The following is a 17,045-nucleotide window of genomic DNA, read 5'->3' as shown; positions in this document are numbered from 1 at the left end:
ATTGCTCAAGGTTTTGTCGCCCTAGACTGGCCTAGTCTAGCTGTAGTGAACAGCTAAGGCGTGGGGGGTCACACCGTATAGATCTATACACAAACTCTCGCTCTTCCTCCAGGAGACTCTGGTTATAACTATAAGCTACGATTGCACACTCAAAGGTACCAACCGACACGTCTCACTAGATTCTCAACCTTTCGTACTATGTTTAATGTTTACGTGTATGCTGTATGTTGTCAAATCCAAAGGTACATATATAAGTATACGAAGTTCAATAATTATGTAAAGGTATAGTTACGATCTGCTAAGCATTTGAATTTCAGACCAAGCCTAATTAGCATGTAAAAGGACCACAAAGGCCCAATAACATGAAAGAGGGTATTTTGGGCCCAATAGGCATGTAAATGGACCACCAAGGCCCAACAAACATGTGACCCATAGCTTAGGCCCAAATTAACATGTACATGGGTCGCAAGGCCCAATAAAAATGTCATGGAAGATAGGCACAATATACATTTGAATGGGCCCTTAAGGCCCATTGGCCATGTAATGTGAATATTAGGCCCAATAAACTTGTTATCGATGTATTTCGTCCATTCGTTATTGTTTCATTGTTTATTTTAGCTCGCGGTTTACCAAATTGATTATAAAAAGTCCTCTTTTTTGTAAAAACGACGTTCTTGGCCATTAAGCCTCAAATTTTCAATTAAAGCCCAAAGTTTTGTAAAAATAACACTTTAGTCCATAATTTATAAAAATTGGTAATTTTGTCCCAAAGGTTTAGAAATTCACGGATTTAATCCAAAAATTTATATTTTTACATTTATGGCCCAGTTTTGCAGAAAAATGCATTTCCAGCCCCTTGTTTATAAGAAATGACACTTTCGGCCCATTTTTGATAAAAGTTACATTTTTGGTCCAATTTAGAAATAAATGTTATCTTCACCCCTAAATTTGGTTTATTTACATTTATGACTCAAACTTTGCTCAAATAACATTTTTAGTCCCAATACTTTCATTTTTCACAAATTTGGGCCCAAAACCGTGAGGCCCCAATGTTTGGCCCATTAAGCTAAAATTTACATTTTTTCCCCTTTGGAAAACATGTTTATCATAAAAATACATTTTTATACAAGTAGGACCTGTTTTATCCTTATAAAAACATAAATGTCGCTTTTTACCCTTTTCTTTTGTTTTCTTGACAATTTTGACCCTTAACAAGGTTTTTGCCTTAGATTTTTATATCATAAACATATAACACTTTTAACTTGATAAGATGATGTATAAGGTGTCTTAGTTCATGGATCTTAACTCAATGTTACTTAAGATGTCGAGATTTGTTAAGATCTAACATATTTTACAAAAGAAACTAAGAAATCACACAAGACATGCATATAACACATAGATCTACATATTTTACTTGTATTCTCCCCCAAAAATCATGTAAAAAATGAAAACAAGGGGGTATGAACTCACCTTTGCTTTGATGTTTCGGTTTTGAAAAAGAGATGAAGAGATTTTTAGTCCTAGCCACACCTTGAAGTAGTTTTCGAGCTTATGAAGTTTCTAAGTGTGATCATGGAATAAAGCTATGTAAGAAGAATTTTTTCATGTTAAAATGAAAGGAGATGTTTGTGTTTGATAATAACTTACCAAAGATTGGAAATACTTGATGAAGATCCTTAGAACTTCTAGCAAAATTTCGAGATCTTGGAGGAAGAAGGATGATCTTTGAGAGTGTTTGGAGAGTGTTTGAAAATGAAGTATGTGTGTGTGATTGTGGTCTTTGCTCTCGGTCGATGTAATAAGAAATATGAGAAACAAATGCCTTGTTACATGGTGAATACACCAAAGTCAACCCCCATTTCATTTCTTTTTTTTACTCATGGGCGGAGAATTACATTAAGAAGGAGGAGATGAATCATTTTGGCCCAATCTTGATCCTTACTAGAAATCATGAGGCCCATAGAGAAGTTTTTGGCCCATTGGGGCTTTAGGGTAGTTCACAGCCCAAATGGCATAAAAGAATGAATTTATGGCTTACTAGGTTTAATTGGATTAATTATGGCCCAATAAGGCCCATTAGGGTTAGAATGAATCATTCTAGGCCCAAATGGTCCAAAATGTTATAGATTTGTGAATTGGGTCCATTTAGAATCCAAATAGGGTTTCCAAGCCCAAAATAGTTGAATGGAATACTTATTGGTCCATTAGGCCCAATAAGGAAATCCTAGTCCAATATAGACTTAAACAGGGATTCCTAGGGTTTTCAGACTCTTTGTTGAACATGAAAGGTGAATTTAAAAGAGAACTGAGTGATATTTACATAAAGTATATGTTTTACAATGGTTGAATGATTATACATGAATAGAATTTCCTAGCTAAAATCTTAGTTGTGACAGAAAGCAAGTATTCAAATAATATGCACACATAGCACGTAATTTATATAAAATACTTCATATCTATGTGTAAGATCAAAGTAACTATGCACTCACTTGTTAAAGTGATGATTCCAAACTCGGGCAGCGCTTCGCTTCTAACGATTCTATTTTCCTTCGACGAAACCTAGCATTATTATCGCTAAGTTTTAGTGTAATCTTTATTGCGACTAATTATTAGTCTAGATTCATCATTAACTCAAAGTCTACTTTCACGATATATCAAGTAAGGAATGACCAGGTAGGATCATATTAGAGGTAGGGTCCGTTTGGTATACGAAGTATACTCTTTGGAAATCCCACTTTAAACACCCTCACTAAATCACAGCCTAGACATCATCCCCGTAAGTAGATCAATCAGTATAACGACTTGGAATCACTGATAAATCTTGTTTATAAGTTCATAATAACGATAATGAACTTAAACATAAGTTATACTTAAAGTAGGGTAAGCATAACTCACTTACAACGAGTTTTTCTCAAAACCGGGATTTGCTGAAGCAGCGTTTCTGAGCCGAAAAGCTCTTTTCTCAGAGCCTCCGGGAGCCTCGGGGCTTCCTTCGGGTGCTAGGGGGTTTTCCTAGGCTTTAGGGGGCTTAAGGAGAGCTAGAGAGAGGTTCTAGAGAGAGAAAGAAGGCTTGAGAGGTGTGAAGAAATGGCAATGCCCGACACCTCTATTTATAGGCTGCCAGGCTGATGGTCTCGCCGAGTTGGGTCACTGACTCGCCGAGTCAGTGCCATGTGTCATCATATGATGCCTTGCCTTGGAGAGAAAGCAACGGCTATGATCGCGCCACGCCACCTAAACTCGCACAACAGCCTCCCGACTTAGAAAAATCATAACTCTTGCATACGAGCTCCGTTTTCAACGCTCTTTATATCCACGCGTAGGTAAAAACTAGATCTACAACTTTTTGGCGTTCTTTTTATGGAAACTCTTGGTTTAAAATATTCTAAAACTTTTGTTTAGATTGCTAAGGCTAAAAATTCATCTATCGTAAATTCATAATTTACGTCTCCCGGTGCCGTGCCGGTTTGCCGCGAAACTTCGACGGGCCATAACTTCTTCGTTATAACTCAGATTTCGGCGTTCTTTATATGTACGGAACCTTTGTAACATATACTACAACTTGGTTAAGATTGATCCTTCTAAATAATCTTCCATCAAAAACTCATTTTTGACGCTCATTGTCTCTAAATTGACTAGCCCGAATCTGCGGGCATTACACAGGTCCCTAGTGCTTTTTGGGGAGAAGCAGTCCTAACTGTTATGTATGTGATTAATTGTATCCCTACTTCATTGAATTCAGGAATGTCTCCTTTTGAGAAGCTATATGGCCATCTACCAGACTACTCTTCTTTACGAGTTTTTGGATGTACTTGTTTTGTTCTTCGTCCTCATGTTGAGATGAACAAGTTGGGGCCGAAATCTGCTATTTGTGTATTTTTGGGGTATGGTATTGGACAGAAAGGATACCGTTGCTATGATCCTGTGAGTCAGAATTTATATGTTTCCCAGCATGTCACTTTTTTGGAACATATTCCTTTCTACTCGATTCCTGCTACAGCCCACAATGTAACGAAGTCAGATCTTCTGCATATTGATCCTTTTAATGAAGAGATAGAGGCTCGAGATCCATCTACGCCACCTGATTCTTCAGCTCATGACACACCCACTTCTTCAGAGAGTTCCTCGACTCTCCCTGTTCCTGAGCCTGCTCCTCCAATTGTTGAAATTGAGGATCCACCTCCACCACCACCCATCAGGAGATCTACTCGTCTTGTCAAGTCCACCAAGCTTCCAGATTTTACTTACTCTACATATTCATAACCATTTGCTTCATTTATAGCGAGTATCCATCATCTGTCTGAACCTGAATCATATAGAGAAGCTGTTTTAGATCCTCTTTGGCAGAAGGCTATGGCAGAGGAACTCACTCCTCTTCATCAGACTCATACATGGGATTTGGTTTCCCTTCCTCCTGGAAAACATACGATAGGTTGTCGTTGGGTGTACAAGATAAAAACAAAAGTTGATGGGTCTGTAAAGCGGTACAGGGCTAGACTTATAGCAAAAGGGTATTCCCAACAGTATGGTTTTGACTACGAGGAGACATTTGCCCCAGTTGAAAAGATGACGACGGTCCATACTATGATTGCAGTTGCATCCATTCGACAATGGAAGATCTTTCAAATGGATTTCAAGAATGCTTTTTTGAATGGTGACCTCCATGAAGAGGTTTATATTACTCCTCCCCCAGGAATTCAGCACCGGCCGGGTGAGGTTTGTCGGCTTCGCAAAGCTTTGTATGGTCTCAAGCAAGCCCCTCGTGCTTGGTTTGAGAAATTATCTACAATAATTACCTCTCTTGGATTTGTCCAGAGTAATCACAACTCTGCTTTGTTTGTTAGATGCTCGAGTGCAGGACGGATTCTTCTGTCCTTATATGTGGATGACATGATTATTACGGGTGATGACCATGGTGGTATTGAGTCTTTGAAGCATGATCTAGCTCATCAATTTGCTATGAAGTATTTGGGCTTGCTGCGTTATTTCTTGGGTATTGAGGTAGCTCAGTCTAACAAAGGGTATCTTCTTTCTCAGACTAAATATATATCTGACTTGTTTACACGGGCGGGCCTCTCTGACAATCGAACTGTTGATACTCCTTTTGAAACCAATGCACGATACTCTTCTACTGATGGTGCTCCTTTGTTCGATCCGAACCTTTATCGCACTGTTGTGGGAAGTTTGGTCTATCTCACAGTTACTCGTCCAGATATTGCTCATGTTGTTCATGTTGTCAGTCAGTTTGTTACTGCCCCTACCTCTGTTTATTGGGGAGCTGTTCTCCGTATTCTCAGATATCCTCATGGTACTGATTTTTAGACCCTCTTGTTTCCCTCGACGTCTTCTCTTGAGTTACGTGCCTATAGTGATGCTGATTGGGATGGTGATCGCCATGATCGTCAGTCCACCACTGGATTTTGCGTATTTCTTGGAGAGTCTCTCATTTCATGGAAGAGCAAGAAACAGAACGTTGTCTCCAGATCTTCCACGGAGGCTGAATATCATGCTATGGCTGTAACTACATGTGAGATTATCTGGTTACGGTGGCTGCTTGCAGATATGGGTGTTCATATTTCTTCATCTACCCCCTTGCATTGTGATAACAAAAGAGCGATAAAAATTGCAAAGAATTCTGTTTTTCATGAGCGGATGAGATTGATTGTCATTTTACCCGTCATCACCTGCAACTTGGGACCATATCGCTTCTGTTTGCTTCATCAACTTTGCAGCTTGCAGATATTTTTACTAAGGCTCTATCGGCTTCTCGGTTGCGGTTCTTATGTGACAAACTCTCAATGCTTATTACTGCGGCATTGTGAGTTTGAGGGGGGATGTTAGCCTATATATTATTAGTCCGCTTGTTTATGGGCCCTTTAGCCTTTATCCCATTAGGGTTTTGTCTAGCTAGTATTTTTATCCGCTTTATTCTTTGTAGTCTTTATGATTTTCATTGAGAAACCTTGTAATTTCTCTTTATTATAATCAGATGACAATGTTATCACCACATGCAAGGTAACTAGCATCACATGCAACTATGACATGCCCAACATCTTTATGGCTTTACATCTATGATACTTGGGCCGTCTTTGGGTCATTTAAGTCTAACCCCCTTCTTAAAGCATGTACAAGTTCATGTATAAATATCAAGTACCCTTTCAAAATAAACATCTTTAAAAAATGTATTTTCATGAATCCATAACAAATACATATAAAATGACATATAACACATAAAATTATGCAAACATCTTTAAAGGATTTAAAACATCATTAAAATATCTAGAAATATGAGTGAATATATTTTCTAATATTGAAAATATCATAAAAATGAATTAAGGGAGAGAATCCTCAAATATAATATTAATTAAGAAATATAAATTTTGAATTTAATTTATTTTTGTTATAGGATCTATTAGATCTTTTAATACATGTGGGCATGTACTAAAGTATATACTCATCTCGATGTTGACTGCACTAACTCCTCATAATAATGTCACATCTAGAAATCTTCAATCCTAGACGCCCTCCTCGTTCATCAAAACGTCATATCGTGTCGATTACATAAATAATTCAAACTTCTTAGGCCTTCCCGTATACATGCAACGAGGCCGGTCGTGGTTGAGTTGGCCACGAACAACGGTCGTACACATCACCCCGTTGTTTCGTGGTCGGCCGTTTCAGTGATGCCTTGTGTTCGGAATAATGAATGCAAACGCCCAATAGGACCACAACCCATTTTGACCAGATGTTTATAGCTGTTCAACAGCTAGTTTTATTTTTAAAAAAATTAAACAAAAATTTAACCAATTTATTTACCTATAAATACCACACTTTTATCCCTTATTTCTTTTACACCATTCTTTTCTTTCTCTGTACACAAAATACATACTACATCTTCACAACCAAAAACCATGGATCTCAACCAAAATACCCCTCCAAACTATAGAAATCGCAATCCCGATAACCCTTTGCGTTAGATACAACCCCTCGCCATTTTCCCGACTATGGAATCACCTCAAGGTGGTTTTGTAAATTTGCTTCAAATCGGTTCCCCTGTCCAACAAACACCACTTTCCCAACAAAATATCAACCTTTTCCGACCTTCCAACAACAACAATACCAACAAATCCAACAACAATACCAACAATTCAAACAACTACAAAAACTCCAACAACAAGCGTCACAACCACAACAACCACCAATTTCACAACCACAACTTTCGCCGGATTTTGTTTCGGAAACGCAACATTCACCACTACCTCAACCAAAAAAGAAAAAAGAAAAAAAAAACAGGTCGACCCACCACCACCCAAGAAAGGGTCCCATGGACAATAGATGAAGAAGAAAAGTTAGCGGAGGCATGGGTGTTGGCTTCCCAAGACCCAATTGTAGGAGATAGTCAACCTTACATATGTTTTTGGAAGAAAGTTCGAGCCATTTTCTACGAATTAATGGAAAGTGAAACTCGAAATGCCGATCAACTTACGTCGAAATGGCGCGATATTCGACTAAAATGCACCGAATTTGGAGGAATCTATAACAACCTCCTAAACATATGCAAAAGCGACTCGAATGATTTTGATGTTTTCAAGGCAGCCATGGATCAATTTGAAAAAACAACTCCAACACGCAAAGTTTTTTCGTATATGAAACCATGGCTAAAATTGAAAGATGTTCCAAAATGGAAATAGCAAACGGAAGGAACTTCACAATCTTCCGGTTCAAAGCGTTCGAGAAACCCCGATGGAACTTCCCAACAATCGGACGACCGAACACACATCGACATCAACGGTGATCCGCTAGATCTTGAAAACGAGCAACCTCTTCGTCGGCCCATTGGAAGAAATAAAGTAAAAAAACCAGCTTCAACAGCTTCGAGCTCTATTGTTATGGATCTTTTTGGCGATAAATTTGATCGATATGTGCAACTTCAAGAAACAAAGGTTGAGGTGATGACTCAGATGGAGAAAAAAATGATTGAAGCACAAACATCATTTCAAGAGACACAAGCGACGATCCAAACAAAAACCGATATGGAAATCTTGAAAATGAAAGCGGACGACCTCGAGGGCGAAGACTTGGAGCTTTTTCTCGCGATAAAAGAGTCGGTTCGAGCCCGACGTAGGCGTATGAGGTAGTTTATTTTATTTATGCTTGATATTTTTAGGTTTTTTTAATGTTTTTTTCTTAATTTTTTTTATTTTAAGTAATGCAATTTTTATTTTTAATGTAATTTTTATTTTTTATATTTCAAGTTTTTATTTAATGTAATTTGGTATTTTAATTTAATGGAAAACTAGCACTAAAAAAAGGATTTTATTGTATTTTTGAATTAAAAAAATTAAAAAATTAAGGTGAAGTGGTGTATTAGTGGTATGTATTCAATGTTAGTGGTGAGGGAATGTGGTGCTGCTGTGACACCCACCACATATGTGGTATGTGGTGGGTATAACGGATGATCTTATACACAACTAATTTCCTGCTGGAATTTTAATTTATAGGGAGAATTTCGTCTATATCCTAATAAACTTTCATAATTATACTTATATTCTTCTAAACTTCAAATTATACGTATATATTTATAAAACCTATAAACTCACACACACACACACACACACACACACATATATATATATATATATATATATATATATATATATATATATATATATATATATATATATATATATATATATATATATATATATGATGTAGGACGTAGGAAGCTACCCTGTTTTTATGAAGAATCGGAGCTTCGAGATACTATACGAGAATCATTTGAGATATATATATATATATATATATATATATATATATATATATATATATATATATATATATATATATATATATATAGAGAGAGAGAGAGAGAGAGAGAGATAGAGAGAGAGAGAATAGGGAAATATTTGGGGAAAAGCTTTATTGAATCGATAACTATTTTCACGCAGCTGTACATTCTATTTATACCCTCAAGACATTACTAACAACTTTCATCTATATTGACATTTACATTTATGCCCCTTTTGTAACTAACTTTATAAAAACTAGCCCTGTATCATACTTTCCCCCTAAAACATTTGACTTGCCCACAAGTCATGCAGATGCTATAAAAATGTCAGGAAATTTATTTTGTATATGATCTGCAAATTCCCAAGATGCTTCACTCGAAGGGAAATCATTCCACTGTATAAGGTATTGTACTAGTACCTTGTTTTGTCTTTTCACAATTCATCTATCAAGAATTTTACTTGGATTGATATGTATATCTGTGTTTTGTCCTTTCCACCATGCTGGAATATGAGGAAGGTCAGGTAAACTTCCTTTAAATGTTTTCAGTTGAGACACATGAAACACATTATGTGTTTTTGCAGATTCAAGTAGTTGTAATCTATATGCGACTTTCCTGATTTTTGACACAACTTGGAAGGGTCCAAAATACTTAGGACTTATCTTAAGATTGCTCCGAGATTGCATCAAAATTTTCCTGTAATTTTGCAATTTAAGACATACCCAATTGCCCTCTTGAAACTGTCTCTTAGATCTTTTCTTGTCAGCTAAAACCTTCATTTTGTTTTGAGCAAATTGTAACTGCTTTTTTAAATTGCTAATCATGTTTTCTCTTATTTGAAGTGATCTATCAACAGCTTCATTGTTGGTTTTCCCGGGAAGATAGGGTAGATGCAATGGTGGTGGTTGATTATAAACAACTTCATATGGAGTAAGTTTGATAGCTGTATGATAAGTAGTATTGTACCACCATTCAGCCAATGGCAACCAAAATGACCAATCTTTCAGATTTAACCCACACATACATCTAAAGTATTTTTCAAGACATCTATTCACCACCTCAGTTTGACCATCTGAGGGTGATAAGATGATGAAAATTTCAATTGAGTACCATGTAGTTGAAAGAGAGCTGTCCAGAATTGACTAAGGAAAATAGGATCTCTATCACTTACAATCATTTTTGGCCATCCATGTAATTTGAACACATTATCCACAAATGTTTGGGCAACCTCCACAGCTGAAAACAGATGAGATAAAGCCATGAAGTGAGCATATTTGCTCAATCTATCAACAACAACATATATAACTTCTTTCCCTTGAGATTTAGGAAGTCCAGTTATGAAATACATAGAGATATAAACCCATACAGCTGTAGGTGTAGGTAGTGTTTGTAATAAACCTGGATATGCACAAGAATCATATTTGTTGGCCTGACATGTTGTATAATTACATACAAATCTGCTCACATCTTTATGTAAACCTTTCCAAGTAAATGAGGTTTTTACTCTTTTAATAGTTGCATCTCTGCCTGAATGTCCACCTTCAGGTGAAGAGTGAAGCCATAACAAAATTTTCTGTTTTGTTCCTTCCTCCTTGCCAACAACTATCTTCTGTTTCTTGTTTATAAGCCCATCTTGGATTATGTAATTAGGAGTGCCTTGAGAAACTCCTTGTTGCAACAATGAATGAAGAAATTCATCATTCTTGTAACTCTCTTTTATCATCTCTATTAAATCTGATTCCACTGTAGTGAGGGCTAAACAAAAAATTTCACTTCCTTCTACTCTTGATAAAGCATCGGCTACTAGATTTTCACTTCCCGATTTGTATTGTATTTCATAATCAAACCCCATGAGTTTTGAAAGCCAAAATTGCTGGAATGGAGTAGAAATCTTTTGTTGAAGCAACCACTTTAGACTTTTTTGATCAGTTCTGATAATCAAGTGTTGTCGAGTCAAATATTGTTCCCATTTTTGAACTGCAAAGATAATGGCTAATAACTCTTTTTCATATACACATAGTTTCTGCCATTTTGCACCTAAAGCTCTACTAATAAAAGCTAAAGGTTGTCCTTTTTGCATTAAAACCACACTAATTCCGTGGTTTGATGCATCAGTCTCTACCACAAATACTTGTGAGAAGTCTGGCACGGATAGAAAATGGGCTGAACTTAAAGCTTCCTTTAATGCTTCTAGGACAGACTGAGGTTCCTTTCCCCATTTAAATTCTCCTTTCTTCAACAGTTGAGTTAATGGTTTGCTTATCAAGGCATAATTCCGAATAAACTTTCTATAATAACCTGTCATGCCCAAGAAACTTCTTAACTCTTTCATAGTTTTTGGAATTGGCCACTTTACTACTACTTCTATTTTCTTTGGATCTGTCTCTACACCTTCACCTAATATGAAATGCCCCAAATACTCAACTTTTGATATAGCAAAAACACATTTGCTCGCTTTGGCATATAGTTGATGTTGTTGCATTAGATGAAATACATCATTTAAGTGCTCCCAATGTTGAGTTAATGATGGGCTGTACACCAATATATCGTCAAAAAATACCAATACACATTTTCTGAGTAAAGGTTTAAAAATATTATTCATCCAACTTTGAAATGATGTTGGTGCATTTGTAAGTCCAAAGGGCATTACTAGAAACTCGTAATGCCCTTCATGGGTCTTGAATGCAGTCTTGTAAACATCTTCATAAGCTACCCGTAATTGATGATAACCCGCTCTTAAATCTCGTTTACTAAAAACCTTAGAACTAACCAATTCGTCAATTAATTCATCCACCCAAGGGATAGGAAATTTGTCTTTAATGGTCTTCTTGTTAAGATCACGGTAATCAACACATAGCCTCCATCTACCATCTTTTTTGCCTACTAATACAACAGGATATGAAAACGGGCTTGAACTTTGCTGAATAATACCTTTATCTAGCATTTGTTGAATTAACTTTTCAATAACATCTCTTTGTTTCATAGCATATCTGTAAGATCTGATGTTGACAACTTTTACTCTCGTTTCTAATGGAATTCGATGATCAAAAACTCCTATTTTCGGTGGCAAACCTTGTGGTTCTTCAAAGATTTGTTTAAATCTTTGTAATAACTATTGAAGTTTTTCATTACTTGACTGATTCCAACACTATTACATGTTCCTGACATTAGATTGATGTTATCTTTTGCTGGATTTTCCAATTGCAACAGATAGAATTAGATACCATTGCAGCTTAAGTGTTTTTTAGCAGAGGTTCCACTCACTACCTTCAATGCTTTTGGTGGCATACCCCTCAAGACATGCTTCTGTCCTTGGTATATGAATTCCATTACCAATTTAATGAAATCCCAACTAACAGTGCCTAGAGTTCTTAGCCACTGAATACCTAAAACCATATCACATCTTCCCAAAGAAAGAATTAACGTATCAATCTTGAAATGTGTGTTTTGGAGCCTTATTGTAAAATCTTTAGCAACTGATTGACATGGTAAATGAATGTCTCCTGGTACTCCAACAGATTGAGTATTAATTTGTTCCAACTTGCATCCCAATTTTTGAGCTATCTCTTTCTCAAGAAAATTATGGGTGCTGCCCAAATCCAAGAGAATATTCAAAGCTTTTTTCCCATAATATCTTGTTACTCGCATTGTTTGATATCCTTGCTTCCCATATAAAGCATTGACTGAAATTCATGGTTCTATTGGCTCAATATTATAGACTATTTCTTCCTCATTCGTGCTTTGCCCTAACTCATCCACTGCTTCTTCTACTAAGTCTTCAAAGCCTTGTACTTCTATGGTAAAAAGTTGGGTTTGTTTCAATTGGCATTTATGATTCTTGTCATAAGGAGCATCACAAAAATAACATATTCCATTTGCTTGTTTCTCAGCCCTTTCAGTAACATATATATATATATATATATATATATATATATATGGTTCGAGAATTGTTGTTAACATTTCTGGTTGGATTGGGTAAAAGAGGCGTATTTGAGGTATTTTTGGGTATGTTTGTTTTTGTGGTGAATTGGGAATTTATCGGATTATAGCTAGATAATGGTTTGATGGTTTGGAAACTATTTCTAGCTATAGTTTTGGTAACTGATAAGGTTTGTTCTTGGCATCTTGCTAGTTCAATGGCACGAATCAAAGATTGTGGTTTTAAAGCCTTTACAAATGGTTTTACTATAGGTTTAAGACCTCCAATAAAACTATCCAAGAAGTATTGTTGATTTAATAAGGGATTTCGATTTAACATCAAAGCCCTTAGTCTTTCAAAACTGTCAAGATAATCTTCCAATGTTCCTTCTTGCTGCAACTTGTTAAATTCTTCTACTACTGAACTTTCAATATCTTCATAAAATCTAGCACATAAATCTTTTTTTAATTCATCCCAATTCACATCACCTCTAACAATAATGTAACTGTTATACCAAGATTCTGCTCTCTCATTCATATACATGCTAGCCAAATCAACTATTTGTGAATCTGGAATCTTACAAAGATTAAAGTATTTTGTGCACTTTTCTAACCAATCTCTAGGTTGACGACCATTAAATGTTGGAAATTCCAATTTAGGCGTGAAATTAAAGGTTCTCGGAGACTGGTTGTTGAGAATACCTGATTGATTAGAAGTTCTCGTAATTACAGATCTGTTCCCGATTTCACTAGGTTGTCTTTCTTGATTCTTCATGAATTGAAAGATTTCCGCCATTTGAGATCTATGTTCAGCGATTTCAAACTTCTGTACTGCCATTTGTTCTTGCAGAAAGATCCTCTGTTCCACTAATTGTTGTTCTAAAGCTTTCATTCGATCGTCCATTGCTTCTTGTTGTTGATGGACTACCGTTGCGTTTTTACCTCGAGCCAGATTGTCAAGTAGATTTACAGGATCAAAGAAACAATCTCTGATACCATTGATGTAGGACACATGAAGCTACCATGTTTTTATGAAGAATCGGAGCTTCGAGATACTACACGAGAATCATTTGAGATAGATAGATAGAGAGAGTGAGTGAGAGAGAGATAGATAGATAGATAGAGAAGAGGGAAATATTTGGGGAAAAGCTTTATTGAATAGATAACTATTTTCACGCAACTGTACATTCTATTTATACCCTCAAGACATTACTAACAACTTTCATCTATATTGACATTTACATTTATGCCCCTCTTGTAACTAACTTTATAACAACTAGCCCTGTATCAATATATATATATATATATATATATATATATATATATATATATATATAGAGAGAGAGAGAGAGAGAGAAAAAGAGAGACAGAGAGAGAGAGAGAGGGGAAGGATTATTTGAGAACTTATAGTTTCCCGAGAACCTGAGAACTAAAAGTTGAGCGTTAGATCGAAATTTTGAATGGCTTGGATTGATCATGGCATAATTGTAATTATCAGTTGTTTTAATGACATCAAAGACATTTTATAAATAATGATAGGGGCATATCGGGAATTAAAAATATCATTTCCTAACAATTAATAATTAGTTCAGTTAATATACAAAATTACAAATACACACATTATTTCTCTCTCTATTCATCATCAGATCTCTCTCTCTCTCTCTCTCTTTCTCTTTTTTTTTCTCTCTCTCTCTCTCTCTCTCTCTCTCTCTCTCTCTCTCTCCCCTACATCTGATGATCGCCATCGCAGACCAAACCTTGGTGTCCTCTGTCGATTGAAGATCTGAACGGAGAAGTTTATCTCCATTCAATCGACGACGATAGAAGTCTCACCATATCTAGATTCAGATCTAGATTCTGGACAATCGTGTCTACGATCTCAAATTCAAATCGAAGTGGAAAACCAACACCTCAACTATCGTTGTTGGCCTATAATCGATAATTGCAATGCCTTCATCTACTATACGATTTGGAGTCATGAATTTATCAATCTTCAAAACCGATGTGGAAAGCACTAAAGTCAAATCGGACGGACAAGAGTCGTAACCATGGCATGTCGAAAGCCTGTCCAGGCTTTCCTCAATAACCTTCTACTTCCTCTTATTTTCCGTATATCCTTCTGCTCCGAATGGACCAAACCAGACCAGAGAGCCTAGTGAAGGTTTTTTTTGCTGCTTTCTATTCAATCTGAAAAGCTAAAGGTTTTCTTGCGGTAATCTACACTTTCTCATATGCATACTGAATCACAAATGTTAACAAGTAATCAAACGATGCAAATATCCTGCAATAACGAAAGAGTTAACCGATTTCTTCATCCAGTTGTTAAATTGATATCTTCAAAACCCATACATGTCAACGATGCTCTGTTACAAAGTATTTCAATCAATGAAAGTAATTACCAACAAATCACCTTTATCCCTTAATTTTCTAAAGATGCAATAATCACAAGTCAAGAAAATGGATATATCGAATGTGTATTCTGGTAAAAAAAGAGGGAGAAGAAAAATGCACCAAAGGTGCTTGATGAAATGCATGAAAGAAAAATACTGCAAATATTGAAGTACAACATCACCTGCTCGTTTCTGTTGACTTTCTATGCTTCACCTCCGGTAATCTACACTTTATCACTTGTTATTTCCATTTTACCCTTAAGTTTAAGATAGTCACACCCTTAAGTTTTGCTTAATATTAAACTGATTATATGATAATGTCTCCATTCATTTACTTGATTGGGGTGACATAAGTAAAGTGATTGTTGAATCTTTAATTTTCAGAGTACATCAGCAAACAAAGCAAAGGAGGATCTTGTTGCAGTTACAGGTGTTGTGAAGGTCTGCCAACATTCAATGTTTTGTTGAATTATTTATGTAAATCACATATGCATTACATGTGATTCACATGTAAATCACATGTAATTCACATATGATTCACTTGTGATTCACATGTAAATCACAAGTGAATTACATGTGATTCACATGTAAATAACATGTAATTCACACATGTAATTCACATATGATTCATTTTTGATTCATATATAAATTACAAGTGAATCACATATGAATTACATGTGATTCATATGTAAATCACATGTAATTCACATATCAATTACATGTGATTCACATGTAAATCACAAGTGAATAACATATGAATTACATGTGATTCATATGTAAATCACATATGAATTACATCTATATGCACACATGCATTTTGTGTGAGTGTTCTTCGTTAATTATTTTTTTAAAATTTTCTTGTGAATTTCACATTTGAATATTAAAAGATACAATAACATGTGGATATCTCATTATATAATCATATGTGAATATTACATAATATATCACATTGAATCTTACATGATATATACATGTGCATTTTTGTTAGTGTTCTTGCATTAATCATTTAAATTTTTTTTTTGGAGATTTTGAAGAATTTGTGGAAAATATTGAAAATGTGAAAATGATAAATTGAAGAAAATATGAAAATCTTGATATGAAGAAATGATAACACTATGATCTTGTAGTTTTTTTTATATATATTTTATTTTGTATAGAATAAAATACTTGTAGTATTATGTTTATAGATTGATTAATAAAAATGAGATTTTTTATAATTATTTATGAATATTTTAGTATAAGAAATATGCATATATGCATCTAAAACGTTGATTTTTTTGTTAAAAAAATTAGAGTTTTTTTTTTTTTTTTTTTTTTTTTTTTTTTTTTTTTTGTTTTTTAAATTTACTGATTTTTAAAAATTACTTTATAAAAAATGCAGTTTTTTTGGAAAAAATTACAGTTATTTTTTTAAAATTTTTTTTAGTTTTTTTGAAAAAAAAATGCCGTTTTAAAAAAAATATATATTTTGATTTTTTTTTTTAAATTCATGTCTTCTGAAATTTTTTTTTAAAATCTCCATTTAAAAAAAATCGAAAATTATTTTTTTTTTAAATCTAAAATTTTATTTTCATATGTCATGTTTTAGAAATTTTTATTAATATTTCCAATAACAAAAAAAATTAAACATTAAATGAGATGGGTAAGATGACGATCATGTTTTTAATGAGTTAATTTTGATCTAACGCTCCACCTTTAGTTGTCAAGTTCTCGGGAAATTATGAGTTCTCAACGGATCTCACCTATATATATATATATATATATATATATATATATATATATATATATATATATATATATATATATATATATATACTAGTGGGGTACCCGCGCGATGCCGCGGCTGCAAATATTTTTCTTTCAACAATTAGTTTCGGGTGACAATTAGTTTTCTTACGGCATGCTATTTCGCAAATAGTTTCTTTGAAGAAAATAATTTTACTTTCAGC

This window comes from Lactuca virosa, chromosome 4, assembly GCF_052849685.1.
Source record: "Lactuca virosa cultivar CGN04683 chromosome 4, Lactuca_virosa_CGN04683_v6, whole genome shotgun sequence".
Taxonomy (NCBI): domain Eukaryota; kingdom Viridiplantae; phylum Streptophyta; class Magnoliopsida; order Asterales; family Asteraceae; genus Lactuca; species Lactuca virosa.
This window is presented reverse-complemented; position numbering follows the sequence as displayed.